The sequence below is a fragment of the Lepidothrix coronata genome, unplaced genomic scaffold (assembly GCF_001604755.1).
Source record: "Lepidothrix coronata isolate B3197 unplaced genomic scaffold, Lepidothrix_coronata-1.0 Scaffold7, whole genome shotgun sequence".
NCBI lineage: Eukaryota > Metazoa > Chordata > Aves > Passeriformes > Pipridae > Lepidothrix > Lepidothrix coronata.
The window spans coordinates 9,603,987-9,628,202 of NW_016690187.1; the positions used below are offsets into that span (position 1 = coordinate 9,603,987).

The 24,216-nt window shown below is 37.4% G+C and overlaps 1 long non-coding RNA gene across 4 annotated transcripts in view; it reads left to right on the forward strand.

Annotated features, from left to right (window-relative positions):
• The window catches only part of LOC108506728, a 66,746-nt gene that overhangs the window by 16,746 nt on the left and 25,784 nt on the right, over positions 1 to 24,216 (forward strand). For 3 of the 4 annotated variants that reach the window (XR_001877866.1, XR_001877865.1, XR_001877868.1), the window contains exons 2-3: positions 1,147 to 1,224; positions 23,349 to 23,468. This is a non-coding gene — a long non-coding RNA (uncharacterized LOC108506728). Of the gene's footprint in view, positions 1 to 1,146; positions 1,225 to 6,956; positions 7,305 to 23,348; positions 23,469 to 24,216 lie in introns of those variants that run through there. The other variant, XR_001877867.1, reaches the window with a different exon arrangement.

Here is a 24,216-nt window from a genome sequence, read left to right on the forward strand (position 1 = left end):
ATAAAAGAATTATAAGCCTAGTGTTTTCCTCAGACTGTCATCCTCCTCCTTGGTTGCAGTCCAGCAGCTTTTTGGGGGCTGTTTTCAGGCCAATAAAGGCTCTCTCAACCAGGAGCAACATTTAGCTTAGATACAATCCCATGAGCCAAAATACACTTTGTGCCTGCAACCTGTACCTGTGTCATTCAACAGACTTGAGAAAAGTAGGTATCACTTCTACTAGGCTTGAATGCAGAAGAAACATGTGAGATCTGTTAGATTTCCTGACAGAGCTCAGACCCCATTTTGAAAGAGAGCAAGGGAGATGTAGGAAAATATTTTTTCAGCTTTTGTTGTCTATCAGGCCAAACAATAATGAGTTTCAGAAGTTCCTGCTTCTTTTCAAAATCTAACTTTTAAAGCCAAATGCCTTCTAGGTGTTAAACCCTGAGCAGATTTTTTTTTTCCCATTCTGGAGCTCTTACTATGTGGGATCTGAAAACATTTACAGCTTGTATACACCTGGCAAGTTTTGACTGCAGAATTTCAGATGATCTGAAATCCCTATCCTCCAGCTTTGAGATCTGTTTGGATGACCTAATGCCACTTTTTGACTCTGATCTCTCACTGCTGAGTTGCATGAGGATGCAGTTAAAATGCACGCTCTGAGATCACATCCAATACCCCAGTAATGACAGCTGTTTATTACTATACAAATCTGAAAGATTCCAAATCTGAATGGACAAAAGCAGCTCTTCATAGGACTTATGGTGTGTTCTTGAAGGATCCTTTAAAATAAACAGCCAATAGAGTACGATTTTTGTTCTCAGAGGAAATGACAAAATAAAAATGCCTTAATGGACTACTTGCATATTCGAGTGCCTTTATACTTCTTTGCAAGTACATGATGGGAGGCCTCCCTGAGTTACAGCACCAGAACAAAGCCCAGTACATTTATAACAGCCCCCCAAAAGCTGTTGAGAACGTGGTTGATCCCAGTCTAGACATAAAGAATATATTTCACAAAAGTGTTGTGAGTTTCCTTCATTCAGAGTATTTCCCATGTCCCTGGCCCTATAGCCTGGCTCCTTGTTATCCTAGATTTCAAATACTTTTGTTATGGACTTCCACTTTGAACTGTCACTTTGCCCATTTTCTCTCTTTCAGGCTGTTGTGGCACCTGTGTTCCTGTGAGCATGGATGAACTCTTACATCGTCTAGGACTTTGTGACCTTGCAACAATGGGTAAGTGTCTGAAACTGCCCCTGCACATCCATTTATCTTCTGGCACAACTCTAAAATCCTGTGCATTAGAATATTTTGCTTATCAGAACAGTATTCAGCCCTCTGTGCACTTATATTTTTGAAAGATGCTGTTGAACAGTTTTAGGGATTTTCTCATGCATTACTGTTCTTTGAAATACCGTTAGAGAAGGAGGATATTGGTTGTGTGTGTCATACAGCTTCGGAAATCTTTTGTTTTTCATCTCAATCCACTGGCCAAAAAGAAATGAGTCACTTTGTTATAAGTATCCTGTCTCCTATTGCTTTGTTTAGGTTTGCACCTACTTCTTCCTGAACAGAAATAAAAAGATTACTCACAGAAACATGCCGGTACACAGATGATACAATGAGAAATTAAAACGCTGTTCTCAGCTTGCTCTGTTTTACTACCTAAAGAGCTGTGTGCTAGGACTGGTTCTTGTAAAGCCTCTTCCCTTGCTCAGAAAGTGGTCAGCCCTGGGAAGGGAGAAGAGGGTTCTGAGCAGCACAGGTCTTCCTAAATGGAGCTGAGAGCATTTAAAATGCTAGTTTGAACTTTCTGAAGAGTGAGTTCAGTTTGGGAACACAAAGTTTAGTAATTGATATCAGATAAAAAGATGATAAGAGACAGTATCTGTAGAAGGACTCTTTAAGTCTTGTGTCCTTTCCTTATGTACACAGCTGTTTAGGGTAAGAGAATAATATTATTTGAAGTGTGTTTCTGTATTGTTTTCCAGAAGAAAATTAGAACTGCGACAGGGCCTCTTAATTTCTTTTGGGCAGGGCATCAAGATGAAAAGGAAAAGGTTCCAGGAGCTTAGTGCCAACACCATGCTTTCATAAGTATAAATCAAAATTATGACAGCTACTGCATAATAAGCACCTTCTCGTGCTTATGTTCATTAAATAAGTGTATGAACCAGACACTGTTGAGAAAGGGCAGTCCTTGATACACAGTTGATCATTGCTATAAGTAGTATAGTACACGACAGAATTTAATTGATTTGGGGTTTGAAAGTAATCTGAAAAATTAGAAAGTGCTTCCTTTTTTATTACATTTCTCAGATTAACCAAACAGTGAAGCACTTAGAAGGCTGTGGTCAGCAGAATGACAGTCAGTGACTCATTATAGAGATGGGTGTTTTGTGTACGAAATTGCTACTTCTTATAACACTTCTAAAATGTGTACTGAAGCTTTTAGTCAATGCTATTCATGCTCTGAAGCAGCACTATTCTCTCCCACACTCTCTCAGGATTGCCTTGCCACCACTGTCTTGAAGTGCTCTCCTCCTACAGAGTATCTGGTCAGTGATAGCAGCAGCTGCAGGAACAGTGCGTTCAGCATGCCAGACTGAAATTCATGTTCCAGGAATGTCTCCTGGGGGGTTTGAGCAATTCAGTCAGATTCGTAGTTAAAAGCCTTTCACTGTAACACAATTACCCTGCAGTAGAGAAGAGGAATGGTTGGCATTTGTTTGCTACAAATGTGCCTTGCAAAACCCACTGTTACGAAATCCTTCTTCGTGTGAAATTTCCACTGACAATGGAATTTACCTATTCTAGAATGATAGGCTACTGTGCTAGGAATGCAAGGAAAAAAATAGAGTGATCAACAACATTTTATGTGGGTTTTAACATCCACTTTCTTAAATATATTAGGGTTTTTTTCTGTCTGAAAAGCAGTACCTACAGCTGTACAGCAGGACGCCAGCAGTTCCAGAAAGCTGTGGTTTAGTGGCTGCTTAAAAAAGCATAAATTTCATTTTTTTCAGATTCTGGCTGATTCTCACCATCATACAAAACACAGAAGATCCTTGCAAAGAATATATCATCTCCTTAGACAGGTGGGGCACTCTTACTGGCCGATTTACAGATTTAACTGGCATGTAGCCATCCAATTTGCAATTTCCATCACATATTCTGCAATTCTGGCTTAGCCTGAGTCATGGCCTGAAACACGAGAGGAAACCACCAATGTCTGGCCAAACAGTTTCATCTTGCAATAGGAATACCGTGTATTCCTCTGCCTTGTGATTCTCACAATTGAGTCCTACTCTTCCAGCCCACTGGGGAATAAAAGCAGGAGTGTCCAAACTTAGCCCTCTTTAGACCACCTTCCTGCCTCCTCTTAAGTGAAAATGAAGGCAAGTGGGGCAGAGAACTGAAGTACACATATGCTGGTGAGAGTTGTGTGATACAGGGTAAGAAGGAAAGAGTGAGAGATGAATGGGATGCTTTACAGATTATTTATGATAGAGACAAAGATTGTGACAGTAATTAAAGCTTAAGAGGGGGCTTAGGGAGGAGATAGGGCCAGACCATAGGTGGAGGTAGTTAAGCCACTTGTTTACTACTCAGCTGAGATCTAAGCAGGGGGAGGAGAGAGGAGAAAGGAAAATAAAAGAGGTGAGTCATGGTACAAGTGAAAAACTGGAGGGAAGAAACTGTGACATGTAATACAGGGAATAGGAAAGCTGTCTGGAGATTGGTTCTCGAGAGGCCCAGGGTACAGAAGGCAGTTTCTCGTCTCAGGATACCACAGAAAACTAATATTTTAACACTTAGTGCATGTATTCATCAGCCAGCCATATGACAGTGAAACTAGGGTTATGCACAGGTCATCTGGTTGATTCTACCAGAATAGACATAGAGGAGAGAGCTTGACCAGTCAAATCTGCACAACCTCCTTTGCGTTTGCAGGTATTTGGTTCTCGCCTTTGGCCTGACGTGACTTCCCCCATCTTGAAATTTGAGCAGTGTAAAGTACAGAACTCATTAACTCAGGTGAAGCATTGTATACTCCACATTACTTGAAGAAGCAGCATCATGGGAGCATTATTTTCCTCCTTTCCACACTTACTTTTTTTGAAGTCTGGAACTGATATGGTTACCAAAGTACATTTTGTAAGGATTATACAGACAAGGTGATCAGTGCACAGAAAAGAAGCAATTCATAGACTTGTCAGACAAATCTGTAACCTGGGCATAGGACAAAAAGGTATGATAGCAAGGTTGCTGGTCTGGATGAGGGGAGAAGATGGAGCATCTAAAATAAAAAGAAAAGAGACTCAATTTTCATAATATTAAATCTAAGCTGATGGTCCCAGTGAAAGTCACAGACACCATGCTCTTTTCTTCCAAGCTGATACAGAATAGTATTTGCATGGGTTAAGTTCAAATAGGCTGTTGAAACAAATGTCTTGTAGATAAACTACATAAGAGAGGCTTCAATTAACTGTGCAAACACATGTCATCGCTCTAAAGGTACACGTGAGACTGCAATGATTTGAAATGAACTGGGAAGAGGTGATTTTGGGAAATATCCATCTACTTTTATATAAAGTAGAAAGAAGAGAAACATGAGAAATAGCAAAAAATAATAAGAAAACATGAAATGTAACCCAAAATAGCTCTAGGAAAATGGTTATTAGAAAAACTTCCAAATATTTTGTGCTGAAACCTGGTGATGGTACAGGAAAAGAATTTGTTGTTATTTAGATCCTCCTATAAGCACAAAATAAGATCTTCAAACATTCTTCAATGCAGCTCTGTACAGGGAGCTCTTATCATGAGCTTCTTTTCCAACAGAAACAGTTTGTGTGATCTCAAAATGTGGGCAGCTACTTGGGCCAAGAAGAGATAACAATAATGAATACCTTTTGTATCCTTCAAAATGAGTCATGTTGTTCAAAAGGTAAGAGGGATTTACTCACAATGGACAGGCAGCGATGATTCAGCAATTACAATTTTAACAGACTGTCAAACAAACTTCACTGAACTATAAGAATGCATCTGTACTGATCTCATGGAAATGTACAAAGGGAGTTGTTTTTACATGACTAGAAGTGAACACATTACTCAGAACCAAAAGTATAAAAGAGAGACTGATGAGCAGCCAAGTCTCCCAGCAGAAAAGCCAAATAGATTTCTAAGCCCTCTTGAAGCTGTCTTTGCGTTCCTTCCTCGAAGAACATTTTTATAAGCAGCTATCCAGATTTCTTTTAAAGTAATGCACTCCCATCATATAGATCCAGATCACTACTACTAAATGCCAAAACCACGGATACTCCATTCTGTGCTTGCAGAAATACTTGAAAATGCATCAAATGTTAAAAGTGTTTGACATTGCAAAGTACCATATGATTAGTTTGTCACAAGTGAGTTTTGATCTATCAGAAAGTTTGCACATAAAGATTATTAGGAAATTCTTGAAGAGAAATAACATCTTCCTTTGTAACACCTAGTGAAGGCTAGCCTTTATACGTATATATAAATATATGTGTACACATAAATACACACACACATACATATATATACACACATACATGCATAGATATATATAGATAATATAGGTAAATCCCTGCTACGACAATCTTCTCCAAACAAGTCTCTCTCTGGAGTCCAGTTGATTTCAAAAGGCCCACATAGATACTAAAGTCTATGTATACAGGACAGAAATTTAGCAGTCTCTATGTGGGTACACAGAACTTTTTCCATCAACTTGAGGAAGAGCTGTGTAAGACTCAACTGCCTGTGGGGGAGTTCTCTTTGAGTCTGAATCAACTTTTGAGCCACATCCATCACATTTTATTCATATGAAAATGATACAATTAAATCTATTGACAAGGCTTACAGTACTTAAATTTTGTATAACCATCACTTTATAATTTGAAAATTAGTAACAGTTTGATTTTTTTTAAACAAAGAAATACTTTTTCTTCTGAAGTACAGGTCAAGGAAAACTTTAAGGGGCATATGATATAAAAACATTCTGAAAAACAGTTCCAACATGGATGGCACCATATACTAATGACACTTTTCAAAATTTCTTAGAGCTATCCAACTGAGGGGTTACAGTTCAAAGATTTTAAAATTCAGATTTATTTCTGACTTAACAAAATATGTAGTGTTGAATTCCTGCTTAAAGTAAAAGGCACTGAGCCGATTCCACCAAAAAAAAAGGAAAATGAAGACCAGGCAGGGTAGCATAAGATAGACCAGCCAAGCTCCAGCACTTTCGCATTTACTCTGCTTTTCTTATTCCATTGTATGGAATACAACAAAAAGTGTTTGTGTGTGCAAAAGCCTGTGTGAAAGTATATAAATATATGCCTGTGCACAGTTAATCTTTACAATAAATAACTGTAATGCACTTTGTTCTACACTTTAGCATTCAGGCTCTGGCTACCAGGTCAGAATATTTTGTGTGTTTGCATTGATTGGAATATGTCAGAAAAAAAGGCAGCTGGAATCTTTGGCAAGTCATGTAGTGCTGCTCACAGTCAGCATGTAGAAGGTTAAAATTAGAGTCAGAATTTGGTTTTGACATATTTTAAAAATAACTGACATTTGTCCTGGGAACATCTAGCTACAACATCTAGCATGCTTTAGAAAAAAGATCTTTCTACATCTGAGCACACTGTAGCAAAACAAAAAAGGAAAGCTTTCAACAAGCCAAAAAAGCAAAACAGCAACATGATCTTGAAATGCATAAATAGGAGAATAACATGCAGGGCACGAGAAATAATTCCTCTGCTCTGCTATGCATTGCTTAAGCCACAGCTAAAGCACTGTGTCCAATTTTGGACACTGTATTTCAGGATGGTTTCAGTGTGAGAGGACTAGAGGCAACATGATAACAGTCTTAAAGGATATAAAAGGACTTTGTAAAGAGGAGAATAATATTAAGTGTTTTCCCCATGTACCTTGCACAGGGCAAGAAGTAATAAAGTGGAAGAAAATTTGGGAGTGGGGGGAGAAATCTAACTGCAAATGTACTGGAAGACTGGAATAGCTGGTCTGAAGAGGTTGAAGGTTGTATGTTATGAACTTTTTGAGGAAGAAAAAAAGAAATGAAGAAATAAAGAATTAATGGGAAAAAAATTAATAAAGAAATCAGGTATATACCCTTATATGGCAGGACAATGGGCTACGTGACTTCTAGAAGTTCCTACCAGATCTACAGGCCTATGATTTGTTGGGAGGAGGGATAGAATGATAAGACATGAGCCACCCTCATAAGTTGTGAAATTTCCTGAGTGTACAGTGTCTGAATGGACAGATTCTGGTTCTGTTCACTTTAGGTTTGTATTAGTGCCTTTCAGCACAAGTTTTTACACAATTTAGGCTTCAATCTCTGATAACTGCATTTTGTTTAATCACTCAAATACAAAGTTCTCAAATGGATCTTTTCGATTTGCCTTGTAGAGATGATAGGTCACATTACTGAAATTTGTGTCTCTCAAATTATATTTATATAAAGTAGTTATATATTATTATAACAAGCAAGTAAAAACTTTTCTTATGAAATAAATAACTCGGTGATTTAAAACTGGATAAGCAATTAAATTTATGCTTTAAGTAGTATTATTGCCTTATAAGTATTATTGCCTACTGATTTCCTAGTACTTCACTTATTTACAGTATGTGTACAAATTGAGGGCTACTAGAAGCTTCATGATATCAGCATGGCCCATACCTATTCCTTTTTCTTTTCCTATTCTGTTTTTTTTATTCATTCATTAGGCTTTTCCCTCACTTCCAATAAGCTTGATTGATAAAGAGAACAACAAGTAAAAAAAATTCAAGAACAGTACTCCTTCTCTTCCAAAATACAATTTTAAATCAAACAGTGATAATATAAAACTGTTGGAACTAGAACAAAAAAACAATAAAACAAACTTTTTCTGGACCTCAGATTTGCTTTTAAAGTTGTGGAACATTTCCTGTTGTGTGGGTGTATAAAAAAAAGCAGGAACTAAATACTAACTACATCAGCTTTAACTTCTCTTCCCACTCACAAAACACTGCTTACATACACGCAGATAGAATATCAAAATATTAATACTGTTCAGATCTTCATTGACACATGTACTAATGATGAGGCTGAGGAAATTACTAAGCACAAAAGATGTGCTTAAATGCTTTATAAGTTAAATTACAAAGAATTAAGTGTTTTTCTCTACACATATCGTGATATTCACGTTTGTACACATATCACAGTATTCATTATTATGAATAGCTCTGCTGATAGTCAGTGATCTCCAAACACAGCATTGTCTAAATGCACCATGAGAAATGGCTACCTTTAACATGTCTTTTTATTACAGTCATACTAAAGAAGCTATTTTTCCAAAGGAAAGACAATTTCTATAATTTCTAATCACATTTCAAAATGCTTTACATATTTTTGGTAATTCAGCTCAGATGACATATCTAAGCTACAGGAAAGAGGAAAAGAAAGAAAGGTGAGACAATTCCTGTCTGAGCATTACAGCAGTACAATACTTCACACAAACAACACACTAAACTGTTTTGAAAGCCGTGTTGTTCTTTACAAGAAGAAGCAGTAAAACCCAAAATATTTCACACAAACTAGTTCCCAACTTCCTCATTAAAACCAAAAACTCACAGTAAGAATCAACACACCAGTAAATAAAGCAGTAATACTACTTTCCAGTTATATTCATATCTGTTTTGGTATGAGTATGTGATGGAGCACATTTTGCTCAATAGTCAGCAATGAGAACAGGATTTCTGTCCCTCCAGAATTTTGGGGATCTAAAACTTCAAGCTGAGCTTACACAGTCACATTAACTTGGTCCAACAGTTAGAGTGGTAAAGAATACTGCACAAGCATCAGGGCTAAAAAAAAAAAGGTGCTATTAAATGTATAATGTAATACCATTCGGAGTAGACTTCGTACTGGAAGAGCAATAAATCCAGAGCATTAATCCAGGCTTTGCAATTACCCTATATGGACTAGAATAACTTAACTCCTTGAATAAGGGTTAAGAATGGGAAGAAAAATAACACATTATATTAATTTTTTTCTGTTTTTTTTTTTACTGTCTCTAATGTTCAACATTAGACAAGCTTTGTACAGATTTTCCATAAAAATAAGCCAGTGGTTTCTTTATTAGCTATAAATGATTTTATTACAAGTGTTTGAGTTTCGTAAAATAGTATTACATTCAGCTAAAAATGAAAATCCAAATGAGTTGCAAATCCTATCATTATAGTGATTAAGTCCACGGCTTACCTAAGCCTATATTTCAAATGAAATATTTCTGAATTTATTTAAAAGACTATAACCAGACTATTTAACAGAGCAAGCAAAAGCTTAGCACAAAAAAATGCTGCTACAGCAACCTGTCACCCTTCAGCCAGCAGCTTTATCTTTTACTAAATACTAAAATGCTTTCTTTCCTTCAATCTAGATATACAGTTTTAGCAGCATATTTCACAGCAACACTGCAGCTGCACTTTAAAGCATAAGTTCAAACTCAGTTTTTCAGAAGCTGAGCCAAATTTAACCTTATTTCTATATTTGGATACCACTATAACTGAGATAAAGAAAATGAAACAAGTCACTATCTGAAAAGTCTTGCTGTTTTTCTTAACCCCAAAAAGCCATGAGGTGTTATGCTTGAATGTGGCAGTTCAACTGCCTGTGCCATTTAGTCTGATTCATCTCACCCCCTCCCATGCCCTCCACACAGATTGAAGAGTCCCTCCGTAATGGGCCGTGTTCCTTGGGAATTACGGGAAGGGCACGAAACACACCAGTGTGTCATGAAGCCAACACTAGTCTGGGCAGTAACCATTTTCATCTGCAGTGCATGAGATGGCCCACGTGTGGCTGAAGAGAAATACACAGTCAATGCATTTCCTTCTAAGTTATTGAACTCTAAACAATCAGTAAAAAGAAATTTGCCAGAAGGAATAACCTTTGTCAATAGTTTCAAAGGAAAATGACAAAATAGGATGCAGGAATTAGTCTGTTTCTTCTGGAACAGAAAGGTCATATTTGTCACCTTTAATCAAATCATTGCTTTGCCCAGCCCATCATTCAGCCACTGAGAGCAGCAAGTACTAGGTATTTCAGAGAAAACACAACTAAAGGCTACTGAGGACTATAATAAAGTACCTGATTCTAGATATTTTCTTTTTAGTCCAATCAGTTAATATTTACAATGCCAATTTTTTTATCTTGTCCAAAATATTCATGGCTCTTCTTAATATCCTTTAAAAATTAATTATTCTGTTGTTCAGTCCTGCTGATCTATTGGTTTTGTAGATGTCTTGTACTAGTGAATGATTCAATTTATTTATGTGTTGCATCTAAAATATAATTCATCTGTTTCAAAGTTAGGTTCTAAATCTGTGGTACTTCTGTTTCATCTCTGCTCTAATCTTGAACTGGAAGAATTAGTAATTGAAAGCAAATCTATCTTCCTATTTTTTTATACCTCTAGATTACTTGTTTACTGAGCTTCAAAAAGCTACGCAGTCACACATTTTCAGCTCCTCTCATTTGGAAATCTAAATATTTTGCTTTGCATTTTGTCTCTTTACTCAGCCTTTACTCAGCTTTTTGATAATAGATGTTCGAAATTTAAACATAGCATTTCAGAGAGAAGTAAAATTTGAGGTCTTTGCATGGACATGACCAGCTTATTGGAACAGATTTGCTGAGCAAGCCTGATCAGCTGCACAGCACACAAGCTGTGCTTGGGGTACATCCACCATCTGATGAAAATGTACTGTCATGGGGTCCCTTTTACCTCTTGGTCCAGAATCTGAGCACGAAGGGCCAATGCCTTCAGGCAGCACTGATGTGGTGCTGAAAGGAGAGTCATATTTGTTTGGAGGATGGTAAATCATCTTCCTGGGTAAAATGCAACGTATTGTTGAACCTTTGCTGGGTTCTGTTCAGCCAAAATCTCAATTGCTGTTCCTATAAAAGGGCTGGTTGCTGTACCATCACCATCTTTTAGGCTAGCTAGAAAGAACCACTGTGGTCAGCTGCAGGCAAGAACTAGCAACCAACTAAACTAAGAACTGCAGGCAAGAACTAGCAGCCAACTAAACCAAGAACTGCAGTCAGCCATGTCCTAGTCCTTTGTCCCAACCTGATGCTTTTTTTTGCCTTGAAGACACGAGAAAGATTAATGACAGGAAGTCTGCACGCACTGTTAGGGAGATGAGTTTTCTTCTGGTAAAGTAATGGGACGTGCATGAGATTGCAAAGACCAACACTATTGTATGATGACTAAATTATGACATACTGTATGATGACACATTTATATAACAAATAAAGTAATTTTGTAGAAGTTCATACCTATTTTAGCTTTTCTGTTGCTAGAAAGGAGATCCCAGTGTTACAGAGTGTGTGGCTAGGCCAAACATTTTGTAGTGTGTGACGTGCACATTCTCAGAAGCACTGACATTTCTCTGAGCAAAACGAGTGTGCCCCTACAGTTTCTTACCATTCAGCTTACCATCTGAATATTCAGTATACCCATTTCCAGTCTTGTTTAGGCTTGTACAAAGTATGTGGGGACTTTCTTACTATTTCATCAATACTTACTATAAGGAGTATGTCATCAATACTTACTGTAAGGAGCAGAGGGCAGATGGGTGTGAAGCTGGCTGCGTGCTACAGAAACCAATATGCCTTAAACATGTTGTCCCAATGGGCTGCCTAGACCTGAACAGCTCTTACAAAGTTCACTTGAACTGACAGAGTTCATGCTTTTAAATGAAAGTTAATAGACCTAAGACACAATGCCTCAGTTTATATTGCAAGTTTGGATAGCACAGGCCCAATTCATCAGATCAGCAGACTGAGCCAATGCTGTTTTCACGTACTTCATGGCATAACAATAACCTGATAGTTGCAACACTTCTTGCTCAACTCCAAGTTCCAATTTCTGTATAGAAGAATGCATACCACTTGATCTAGAAGAGATGTAATAAATATAGTAAGGCTGAGAAATGTTTCTTATAATTGAACCTTTGGAAAAGATACTACAGCATTTACAGAGATGATGCAAATTGTCTTTATGCTTTTCTCTTATCAAATGAAATATTAAGATTGATACCTTCCTGGCATGGGCTGCAGCCAATGAATGACAACTACTTGAGAACAACAGGAATTCTTTGCAGAGCATTTAAAAGTTTTTGCTTCACCTTCCAGATAACCCTTCAGCAACACACCTGTGTCTCAATGAGAGACTAATAATCTCAAATTTACAAAAAATCCCCATTTAAATGTATTTGTTTCTTTTTAAATTACATGAAAATGATCATATCAGTATAAAAATGTGGTCGTGGGAGCTTTTGCAATCACCTGAAAAGCCTCATACTGGGCGAGTACTTGTACTAAAAAGTGAATCCCTTCAATACAGCAATATACTTACTAAGATTAAGGAAGAATAGAGTGAGAACTGGCAGCGAAGGAGAAGTTATTTTATGCATCTTGAAGGCAGTTCAAAATAACCACATCAGGACTTGTTACACTACTGTGATCACATATACTAGTTATGCACAAGTTACATCTTATTATTTCTTGACCATCATCACATATAGAACTGTTTTGTATTTCTAAGCAATCAAATACAACTGAAGACCCCAAAGGAAACAGAAAGTACTTCCAGTTATGTGCCTGGTGTTCAAATGTTAAGAAAAAAAAAATGAACTTGCCCAAAAAATTCAGCATTTGGTGTCTTTCCAAGAAAATTTATTTTTTTTATTTAAAAAAATTAATTTCCCAGAAAAAAATGGTATTGTAACTACAGATGGTGCCCATATCTAAAGAGAATTTTTAACAGTGAAGATGACCTAAGCGGTTTGTAGACTTGGCAAAAGTGTCTCCTTTATATTTAATAATTTTCTTTTGGAGGAATATTTTTCATCCTGAAAATAAGTCCATGTTACAAAGAGCAGATTATAGTAACCATTCTGGGTTAAAACTAAAAAGGAAACTACAACTGTTTTAATTGTTATTCTTTTATCTAATTAAATCCACCTCTAGCCAATTAATGTAAATAAAACAATCAATTCTTAAATAATCTTTGATGAAAAGCTAAACCTAGACTTACTGCCAGTGATGACAGAAGATTTCCATATGCATATAAAATACTACGTATATATCTGTGTAAATCACTTTGTATTGATTGATTTGATAAGCATGCAATTCATGTCAGTTTTGGGGGTATAATTCTCTGGGATGGTAATACTATTGCTGAAATACATACATACACGCACATTCTTAAGTTGTTTTTTCCGGGTAAATTCCTGTAAATAGTGAAATATAAATTCTATATAACCATTGATTTAGTTTATATGCAGAAAAAAATTATGGTTCACAGAATCACTGAATCCTTGAGGATGAAAGGACTTCCTCCAGAGATCATCTAGTCCAAGTTCCTTATCTAAGTGTATTCTAGATTACTCATATCAAAATAACTTATTGATTCACAGTTCTACAAATTTTCACTTTTTTCACCTGTTACAACAAAGGCCTTAAATCACCTTTTCACACTATTTCTGTATAGGTGCCTTGGAAGTCTTGGAAAGCAAGTAGTTGGTTTTCCTGGAACACATCGTCTATTGAACAAATTAACCATATTCATTATTCTGAGCTGCTCATGAGATGAGATCCAACCAGAATCAACTTTGCTTTATTTATTTGTATCCTTCAGTCTGCACAATTCATAATTTCTTATTTATACTTTCATTTTGCTTTGTAGTCTTTGTGTAAGAGCCATATGCTTTCAAGACCAAGATCTATTAACAGAGTAGCATGCCGAAGATATACATGCTAAATAGCAACACTCTTGGACTGAATATTCTACTTGGAGTAATGCAACAATTATTGTCCTTCACAAGGGACTGTAACATAACTATACACATTGTATATCTGTGATATTCTTTATAATGCTATAAGAAGGAAATACCAGTCAACAAACTAAGGTTCCAGTTTTCCAGTCTCAGATAATAAATAATACTTCCTGTTTCTTGGTTGTTATTTTTGAGGTTCCTTCCTCAGAGCTCAACACAGTGATGATGGGATACTTCCTCTGCACCAGAAAGGCAGTAGGGAAGGTAGTTTTCAGTTGTTCTACCACCCAGACTGAATTTTTTTGCAATCACGTGGAAATTTCCTTTTATTGTAGTGGAATCCTTAACTGAGCAAGATTAAAAGTGAACTGCCTATATAACAAAGAATGCTGAAGCAGAAGGAGGAACAGCAGAAAAATAGGGAGCATGGAGGAGGAGCAGAGAAATATCAAAAAAGGTTGTGGAGCACACTATAGAAGAGGGCGAGAGATCATCAAATAGTCCTCTACAAATCTACTATATTAACCAATTTCTAGGGCAGAGGGTTAAGTGGAATTTCTAGTCCTATTTTGTTACTCGAAGAAACTTCCTATATCATTAGCCTCCTTTAACTACAGTATAAAAACATCATCTCAGGGGTTTGTTGTGTTTGTTTTTAGAAAAATTAAAGAATGACCGTGCGACATCAGTACACGTGATATTTCCTAAGCAGTGCAAACAGCAATACTTCTCTAAATATATGGAAATCTTCTATGGAAGCATCAAAACCACTAGACTTTGTATCTAGCCTTCTTTGGAAAGAAGGATGAACTGGCTGGGCTTTGCCAGTCTGTTAGACATATTTAAAAGAAAGTCAAGAAAAGGAAAGAGTCCAAATAGACGTCATGAAAACTAAGAAGATAAGAAAAGTTGAAGTTCTGAAAAGAACCCTTTCACTGAGCCTGCTAATAAAGACGGTCCATCTCTTCATTACCATGCTACTCATCCACCTCTGTTACACTGCACAAAAGGGAAAAAAGCAGTCTTTATAGTTGTACATGATTATATTTTCCTTTTGTATTGAGTTCAAAGTCTTTTCTAAAAAAGCAAGAGTAGATTGCTCACAATGTAATGGGCCATTCCCAGGAAATGAAAAAATGGCCTTAACGTTTTATATTAATACAATAGGTTATGTATAAAACAGGTTTTAAAAAGTTAATGCATATTAGCTTAGAACAGCCATATTTTAACACTGTGCAACTGAAAGTTCCAGTAGAGCAGATGAATGAAACTACAGAAGAAAAAAACCCGCTATGACAAAGAGATAAAGGTTTAACTAAAAGGACTCAAATCTATATTTCAGGTGCCTCTTTACCTTCCATCAGGAAACGAGTTATTAGGAGTAATGAAATCAGAGATAGAAAATACAAAAAGTTTTTAGATCCTTCTGTGCAAGGCAGCGACACTGGCCTTTACTTCTTCACTTTATAATGATTCCTTTGAGTTGTGGTTCTGAAAAAGCTGTGAAACATCTTCCTGTTATTTCTTTTTCATCTTTCCAAACACTGGCCAGGAATAACCTCATCCTATTCTTTTCTTGGGTTTTTGAAACACATATTGACTGTAATGACTATAAATTATCTGGTTAATGTGCCCGATTTATAAAAGTGTTAGAGCTCCTCTATGCTGCTACCAGGTGCCTCTGAGAAGGCGCAAGGCACAAGAAGAATCTAACTTTTTCCATGCTTCTACTTTAGACCATGGCAAATATTTAACTTTTGAAAATTTTTAAGTTAACTGGATTTCAGGACAGTCTCACCAAATCACTCTCCCCACGATGGACTATTGGCTCTTTCTTCGCCAGAAGTAGCAGTAGACTGCTAGCCAACATCACCTCTGCCAAATACCTCCCTATAGTCACCATCCTGATGCTCAGTTTCTGGGTGATAACCTCCCTTAACAGGGACCTTTGAGTTTCAGATACAGACTTCTACCGAACTCCATTACAATCTGCATATGTAAAAGGAGCAACTGTATCATAGCTATGGTCACTCTTACTGTACTGTACCAACTACTCTAAAACCATCACAAGTGCCAAACCAGTAGAAGTTTTCAAAATATGTTATTACACACTGCAAATCATGGGAAGCCAATTAATAAACCTTGCAGTATCAGCATCTTCAGTCCTCATCTTTGGTGCAGACCTACAAATGTAATTGAATGTCTTAGTTGCTGCATGACAGAAATAAACAAGAACTACAGAATTACATATCATTTCCATTAACCTATTTAGTCTTCTAAACCATCCTTGGAACATAATCAAGGTCTTGGGATGAAATGTCTTAAAAAACACTAAAATCACCTCTTCTTACCTCAAAATCTTCTTTAGATCATTTTGATCTGAGCAGAGCCATGACTACCAGGATGTAATAGGAAACATTTCAGTCTCCAGAAAGGAGTTTCTGGTGGAAGATTCCAGGCTCTGGGATTTCTCATCTCAAAGATTAGCAGCAGTCATATTAGAAAAATTTTTAAAGACTTTTTTGGTTAGCTCAACATCTACTACATAAAAGAAACTTCCAAAATGTAAATGAGTGCGCTCTTCCAGCTGTTCCTCCCATCCCATCTAAAATGCAATTCAAAAAGTACAAACCACTTTAAAAAGCATTGGCAGTAGTCTTTTATCAAGCGTTGGCAGACCTTATCTCTTACGATGACTGTTTCTTTGCTGATGGCATCACCCACATTATTTAGATACATATTACTGTTTGGGTTTCCTGACACACTTTGCATTTGGCTGGCAATTCCTGATAGAAAAGTGACCTGTATACAGAATTGTGAGCCAGGAAAGGAAGCGAGAGTGCATGTGCTAGTGATGATCTCAAGTAAAAAGTATTACAAAACCACAGGCTTAAGTACAAATTTATCTACTATAGATCTAAAAAAATTAGTGGTAGAAGACTTTCAGAGTTTCTGCTCAATATCAGCAATTCTCAGGAGAAATTTTATTTGACCTTCTTCATCTCTATAATTTTATTTATGCCGTGGTACTTTCTAGTGGTCCCCATTAGGATTGAGACCATCTGGCTCTGTATGCACACCATGGAAAGACAACCCTTACCTTTTGCAGTATAACCTTTTGCAGTTTAAAAAACAGTACTTGAAGACTGAATTTTGATTCTTTTCAGAGGTATATTATCAGGTCGTAAACATGTTACCAAAGTGAAAATGGCAGGAGACCTGACCTCTCCCCGACTTTTCTGAATAGTTTCATGAATCCAGTTTTTGTTTGCACAAATGGTGCACATAGGGAGAATCCTTTTATTCCTATGAATGAAAGTATTTGTGTGCAAATGAGCACATTCACATGCAAATGAATGTATTTGCACAAGAAGCACTTGCCCACCTGCCACACAGCCTTGGCTTTTCGACTTTCAGGGCCTGGAGTGAATAGAATAAGAATGCCAGCAATATTTCAAAAGGTGAATGGTCAGTCATTGTGAACAGCCAGTGAGACGGATAAAAAGCTGGTGAAAATAATAAGTAAAATGGAAATGTACAGAGAAAATTCTTACAAGTGTTCAGATAAGGCATGTATATAGACCACCACCACCCAGAGTTGAAGCAATGGCAAACTGGAAGTAGGGAAAAAAGAGGAAGTACTATATATTAAATCAAGGCTTTTGACAAATTCCTTTGTTTGCCTTCTTATTTAGCAGCTATATAAATTGCATGCAAGGATAAAATCTTTTCTGAAATAATGGAGTCTTACCACACTGAGATTCTGTTGATGAAACCTGTCGAGACTCTTAAAATACTAGAAAACAAGTTTTTTTGCATTGATGTGCTTCCATTCTTTTTCCTTATACAAATGATTACCTCATAAGAAATAGAAATCTTTCTAGACTTCCCTGTGCTCTCAGGATCACCGCTACTTTGACAGCATAGGGCATGAGTCTGTTGGCCTTCTGGTAACAAAAGTTTAACGGTCAGTATTGAAACGATATGAGAGTAGTGCATCATGCAGTTGAGGATTTGCATCCTTTAACTCCATGTTATCAGAAGCAGCAAGCCTATTCAGCTAATTTCTTATCTGTTCCTCATTACACCTTGTATGCAGCCAAGAAAATGCAGCATATATCCCAAAAGTCTACCCCAAGGACAAAAAAACAACACCAAAACCCCGTTGCACCTGCAGTGGGTCTTCAGGAGCTGGCGCTGACATACACATGCAGCAGGTGGACATTCAGTGAAGCATATAAATCCCCTACAGAAAACTAAGGGAACAGGCTTTCTGGAGGCAGACCAGCCTGCCAAAACATGGCTGCTAGGTGACTGATGCATTGTGTCTCACAGGAGCCTTCCTAGACCTAGCTGAAGATTTTGAGGCCATACAGCCCCCAGAGATTCTTTTTTTCTTTTTAATTTAAAAATGTGTGATTACCCCTTACTTTCTGCCACCTGTTCTGCTTATAAACTTCTGCAGAGCCCCTCTCTCTGCTCTAATTTCCAACAAGCTGTCATGTTACCCTAACCCATGGGGCTACCTCCTACTGTAGGCATTGAGATGACTCGTGCATTCATGTATGCAGAGTGGCAGCTGGCCCTAAGGCCAAGCAGGGATGTGACCCATCTATCAGTTGCTTGATTTTCTTGAAACTCTGAACCCTGCTGAAATAGAAAACTCATGTGGAGCTTCACTTCTAGCACTATTTCTGTCATTTCCATGCTTGTTATAATGGTTTCCGGAAAGCTACCATTCACAAAAAATGTGTGGAAAAACTTGGAACTCCATTAAAATTTTCAGCATTTTGGACTCAAGACATACCTATTTCTATAGGAACACCAGGTGCAAAATCAGGGAGTTCCCTAAGACAAAATTAGATGTATTTTCTCTGAAATCACAGTCAGCTTGCTACTACACAGTAGTTGTCCTTACCCAGACATTCCTCTTTCTTCACTTTCCACCAGTTTGCCAGCCAACAAAGCCTATTTAGTGTGTATCATTTAATTTCATGTTACCAACCCTCACCAACATAATTTCAGCTAGTACAAAGCACAGTCTCACTAAACATTGTCTCAGGGTGTTTTTGCAAATCCTTACAAGGACGAGAAGTCCACAAGGTTCTCTTGTCCAGTAATACTGCAAGAAAGGAAACTATATGAAAACATTCTAAATTAAAAGCAGGTCGATGCCACAGAGGCATTTTTAATGGGAATCTTCTTAAAAAAGAAGTTGCCAGTATGACTTACTATGGAGTTTAAATGTGAGATTTATACTGTGAGGATAGAATACCCCAGAAAATAGATGAGGTTTCCTAAATGCCCCTGGATAAGCTCAATGAAGGAAAATGTCTTGATATCTGCAAAACATTAAAATACTCATGAAATCTGAAGAATGAGATATAAAATTAGATTAGAAAATACAGAAGTTTCAACTTTTGATCTTCGACTGTTTGCAGATCCAAACTTAAAAGCCGTCCAGAACCAGAAATTCTGATTTATTGCTGAATAATCTTATTTAATTTCTTCATAGTATTTCTGAGTATCCATATGTACACATCCCAACAGGAAGCACCAGACAAACTCAGAAGCTGAGCCTGTGGTCCCAGTTGTGTCACACTGAAAATACATAGAAATATATAGACACCTGGTTAGTTGGCTGATTGGAAAACAAATATTGAACCACATGACATTTTCCCATCACTGTGGTTTCAAAAATTAATTAAGGCAATTGTAAATCTATATATGATTTATTCATATCATTATATATAATTTCAAAGCTATAGTGAAGTGAAAGCTTATCCTGATTGTGTATGATCAGAAATTCCACATCAGCCACATGCAGTTGCTAAGATCCGTTGCAGTACCAATTTAAACAGTACTCAATACTAGCTAACAAGATAGACAAATTCAATCTAAAGTATGTTCTGTTACAGGAATTCATCTATTTTTTCTTAAACAAAAAATTTCTCGGAGTGTAGGATATTCGTGGGCACTTTAAGTGTCCACTGCATAGATCAGCAACAGCTGTGCTACCAATTGTAGATGTAGGCAGAGAGGATGAACAGTCCCAAAAAGAGAGTTAAGTCAGATGCTAAAAGGTTGTGATCAAATTAGACCCTTCACTTCAAGCTTGATCACTGCTCAAGAATAGATTTTTCTAATAATCCCAGTAAGGAAACCATACATAATTACACTTACATACAAAGAACAGCAATTCTTCAGGAAGCCAGGGCAGGCAAAAATCAACCGTTAACATTCATGTAAGGACTGCACACACCAAAAAAAAAAAAAAAACCAAACAGATGAGAGAGATTATGCACATGAGAAAAATATTTTTGACCAAAATAACCAGAATTACACGGTATTATTGATTACATGTTAATGTCACATTGTGACTTCGAACAGTGGCTTGATTAATCATTTGATTTCTCTTTTCCTTCCCCTGGAACTGAAATAGATCTCAGTGTCTACACAAAGGGCAGCACTGTTACATGCAATGCAGCCTGTAAAAAAACACACAAAACTTTACCGTGTCATCTTTTATAAAAATCTGGTTTTAAACATCCTATAACCTTAAGTCTTATAACCTCAGCATCTGTTAGAAACATTGCCTTTTACTGGCCTGCTGCCTTCTGCTCTAAGCAGAGCTGAGAGTTTGCACGTCCTGTTGTCATGGCCAGTGCTTATGCTGACATGGTCTGAACAGCTACTGCACAAATCCCAACAACATTTTATTAAACCGTGCGATTATTACCATAATCCCATATTAGGGCCTGAGGAACCTCACTCTGATAGTAGGGTGTATTTTCAGTTCAAAGCCTGCAGCCAGGAGATTATTAAATCCCTCAGCTGTGAGAAAAATTTCTCATTCCAGAGTCAAACTAGTGAGAAAACACACAGCTCTCTCAGCCCCCTCTTTAGGATGGAGTCAAATAATTTACTCCACATTTTCAGACTGGTACAATTAATTCCCTTCAAACCCCTGAACCCACTAACATGAGGTTTTGCATCTTCCTCAAGTACATTTCAAAAAATACATGCTCAGAGAGATGAGATAAACAGCAGCATCACAACGGGGAACTAGGTATAGTTTCAGAGGTCCCATGTCTCTTATCACACATACCACTGTGCCACATTGTAAGTTAAGGTCTTGGAGAAAATGTAATTTCTCTTTGCAGGGGTATAAAGCCTGTATCTACAGCACATAAAAAAATAAAATTCCAAGACTATTGAGAATAGGAAGTCACAAAGCAACGCCTATCTCATTTCAGATTCCACAGGGCAATGATGTTAATATTAATGAGTCAAGAAAACCCTTGCCGCTCATTTTCAAATGTTCACTCGTGTTCTACACTCTGCACCAGATGCTTCAGCAACTTGTGGGTTCGAATACTGCAAAAGAGGCAGGGTTACTTGGGGCTAAAAGCAAAGAAATAATATAGTGCTTTAATCACAGACCATCCCTAAATGGAAGCCATAAATTAAGGATCTATACCTATATTACAGTCTTTTTTGAGAAATGTTATGTTTTTTATCAAATGATCATTTCAAGTCCAAGTTGATTTATCAGTGTCTACAGGTGTTTTAGTCTATTGGTGTATGCTTACTGGTAGTTAGATGGACTGTGTTCTACAGCAGTAATAAAAAATACTGATCCATAGCTCTGAAATACCTTAGCAGTGAGTCCTAAGTCCAGTTTCTGTAGAACTTATTAACTGGATTTTTTTTCTTTTTGTGATTTAATGCACTATGGCTATTTTGTGCTAAATTTATCTTTCCCATGTGAGGCTCGTAAACCAAAGACCGGACAAAAGAATGATGATAAACTATGCCATCATAGGTAAATGTAAAAGAATATAAATTAAACATACACCTCTGTCCAATATTTAGATGCCTCTATTGGAGTTCCTTGACTGTAGCAATAACTGTTCTCCAAAATCCCCTCATTATCTCCCTCAGTTCATTTGTTTAAAGACCTTACACTTAGTTTCAGTTTGGCTTCCAAATATCCACACAAAAGAGTGTGTGGATATAGTGACTGACATCAGTGAAATACACGAAATATTGTCAAATTTTGACACCTGTTTTTTTTGGGAAGTGGTTTCTGACAAATTCAGGGTGAGATGCAGCAGCAGTGTGGAGGAAGCAAATGAAGCAAACTGCTCTCCAACCCCATGAACTGGCAACTGTCACAGCATGATGGGGAGACAGGAACAGTCCCTCGGGACTCCCACTAATTCCATGAAAACATTTGCCATCAAATCACTTTTGAATATTCTAAAGAGAAGGCTGATTGACTGTATATATTTTTTATATTATGAAGCTTTGTGTCTTCCAGAAATGGCACTTATTTTCAGCTATTATACAAGGTAGGTATGAAACAAATTATACATTATGCCGTGCCAATCTAAAAGCCAAGCAATACTGGACTTGAGCATCGTGCAGATGAAATTTGATGAAAATTTGCAGTAACTATGTAGCTGATAAAAATGAAGATATAGTTTCTGATTACCAACCCCATGAATTTGGTTTTATTGTTACATTATGTTACTGACTGAGATCCTTTCTGCTGTGTTTGGCCTCTGCCAGAGAGTCCCATTACTTTGCTTTATGATGTTAATGACATTAGCAATAATTTTAAAAAGGCAAATCCTGGCTAACACAGAGCCATCTTGAGTTTGTTTTGTGGCTCTGCGTCTAGAAATATTTGCTACAATTACTCACGTAGCTGGGGCAGCTACATGAGTAATTGTATGCAACATATTTTGCTGGTTTGGGAATTGTGAGCTATTTTGGACAAGCCAGGCAGGCCTTTTGAATAAGTGGCTTTAGTGTCTTACTTGGTAGATAACAATAGTGGCTAAATGACTAAGTGCATGAGATGGCAAAAATAACAAGTCAGTACTAATTATCAATTTTTTATGGTGTCATAGAATAATGATGGCACACAGCTTCTGCAAGAGGAAATGATCCAGCTTTGCTAATAAATTGAAATGCCAAGCTCCAAATGTGCTTGTTGGATTGGGCTGGCGCTCTTCCCTCAGAGACTAGAAAAAGCTCCCATAAGCTTTCATTGGCCTAAATCAGAAACATCTGTTAAAAGCATGAATCACTCATTGGTTGAGATCAACAGTCAGAAAACCTTTACAAGGGCAGATTTTTTCCTCTCAGGTAGGTGACAAGTCAGCCAGGTGCCATCATTACTCCTCATGTCAATCTATACATATATTTCATTGACTTGCTAAATCAGCCCAAGCTTGCTTCTTTCTTTGAGCTCTCTTAGTGATATTATACAATTAAAATTAAGCATCCTACACATTTCTGTCTTCCTTCAAACCACTACTTTATTACTCTTCACAATAGCATACAAATGCATTAAAAGTTCCAGAAAGCTAAGGGAAAAACCAGCCTTACAATCCTTCAGAGTAAGTGAAATACATTGGAAACAAACTTAAACATAAATTTTTTTTCCATCTCGTGTTCTTCTCTTTTAGACGCAGAGATTTGATTTAGAGCATTCTGTGAAATGACTTCTGTGAAATGATGCATGCTACAGACTTCACAGGATCCACATCATTGCTGGTTTTGAGGAAAAAACAAGGCCCCATCTACAGGTATTGGCTGCACCCCACTGAAAATAAGCACAAATATAGAGGACTATTCAGCACATAACTGTGAAGGGTCCATGTTAGGGTATGTTTGGCCGGCTGTGCTAGTTACATCCAAACCCCCACGCCCACACTCCTGCTGGCACTGCTCCATCTCCCCATTTAGTATAGCTCTGCCTCTTTCTCTCTAATAGACTCTGGCATATTCTCCAATCCCACTATTTCTAATCCTGACATCTCTTTGCCAAATTGTGGAGGCAATTGTGGGGAAAAGGAAAACCAAAACAAAGCAACCATCATCTTCAGCTGAAACTCGCCCGCCTGCGTGGCTGCCTTCCAACATGTCTGCCAATGGCTGGCTGCTACAGGAGCTACTGCAGGAGTTGGAAACTTGAGGGGAAGGAGAAAAAATACACAACAGGCACAGAAATGAATGTTAGTGTCTTCAAAAGCAACAGCCATCTGTTTTCCTTACTGCCTGGCAGCACGAGGAGCTCCCTGCAGTGAGGATAGAGATTTGGCAGGTTTCCGTAACCCTGTTGAGCTTTTACTGTCCCTACCAGCATCCCCTGCTGCTTCTCTCCACATCCTCAGACCAATTATACTTTGACTTTTTCCCGCAGCAGCAGTGCCTACATAACCTTGTACTCATGAGCGCTTTAATTACCAACACCTAGTCAAAACCAGCAAAGTTCAACTACCACTTAAGCATGACATTCCTAAATTTGGAATTAATATGATTTTGTGGCCGTGT